Below are 1,552 nucleotides of genomic sequence, written 5' to 3' on the forward strand. Positions count from 1 at the left end.
GTCGCTGCACCAAATCAGTCAAGCAAAACAAACGACAAACGAACAAAAAAATAGTGTGTTTGTCGTTTGTTTTGCGGCACTGTGTGTATGTCTCTTTGTTTATCCTCCCATCCCCCATCCACACATCATTTAAACTAATCAGCCCATTGTTAGACTCTCAACTCGGTGTGTATTGGGACAAAGCAGCCTCCTACAAAGTGGTTGATACCGGTTCTTTCTAGACCGGAGGGGGTGGGCTTCTTTCTATAAAACTCCAATGCTTTGTGTTAATAAAGGCTTGTGTCATTCTGCTTACCTCAAAATGAGTTCTGCCTGATTCTTGAGGTAATGGTAACAGGGTTTGGAATACGTTCCATTTGGGAAGCCATATCACTGACGGAGGTGCTCAGTCGGGGTGCCAGGGAGTCCGTCAATTGGACTTTCTTCAGGCAAGCAATGTGTACTTGGGTATCAGTACCCTCTATATATTAATCCTCCTGAGACACAAGGGGTAGCTCATTAATTGATAAGTCGGCTCTTAAGGACTTGCACAAGAATTTACTCTTCAGTAGAATCTCTTTCCCTTAGAATCTACAGATAGTGCTGTATATGTTCTTCCTTCCTCGACTTCATCTAGATCATGCTTACTCAGGATGGACAGTAACGTGTCAAATAGTTTCTTACAGCAATCTCCTCGGGGGGGGAGGAGGGTGTTGGATAGTCAAGATTAGCCTTCAAACCACCTTATTGCTACCATTTCACAGACAAGTTTTAGTTTCAGTTCATGCCGGAAATGTGGCTGCTTTGCTGGGGAAGAACATGGAGGTTGCCTCTTCTTCTTTCAGGTCGATCTGTTCATCTTTCTGGTGTGTATCCTTACGGATAGAATTTAGTGATGTACCTCCAGAGTTATTCTGGAAGGCAGTAACCTGGTGTATGTTCCTGTCCCATTACAGGGTCTGTCCAGGAGTCTTGTCCAAGGTGCAGTTGTTTCTGAATGTGTTTACCAGTGGTATAAATAAATATCTCAGAATTACCCTCCCTGGATGTGTGCTAGTTAGATCCCATTGTATGCTGCCATGGATTTGCGTCAGGAATATGGAAAATTGTATACTTATCGGTAATTTTCCTTTCCTGACGCCAATACATGGCAGTATACAGGACCCGCCCATGGCTTTCGCATTGAGTACTTGTTACGAGAATGGTGGCCTCGGGAGGCGGGCTTTAATTTATAGTATAACTGGTCCTGTGATTGGGTGGGGGGTGGAGCCATACCCATTGTATGCTGCCATGTATTGGCGTCAGGAAAGGAAAATTACCGATAGGTAAGTATACAATTTTCCGTAGTATAAAAGTGTGTGTGTGCATCCAATAAAGCAGATCCCTGTTGGAACTTACATACAGCCTGCCTGGTGTTTGTTCTGAGCTGGATTGGAACGGCACATAGCTGTAGTTCGAATCCCGGATTATCGGACGATCGAAGAATCAGACGTTGCGGTCTGACATCTGATCCAATAGTAGCAGAGGAGTGCCGGGAGAGTGGAACCGAGCGAGCAGGGGCTCATTACAGTGT

The sequence above is a fragment of the Nanorana parkeri genome, unplaced genomic scaffold, assembly GCF_000935625.1.
Source record: "Nanorana parkeri isolate BGI_ZX_2015 unplaced genomic scaffold, ASM93562v1 scaffold3824, whole genome shotgun sequence".
Lineage (NCBI taxonomy): Eukaryota > Metazoa > Chordata > Amphibia > Anura > Dicroglossidae > Nanorana > Nanorana parkeri.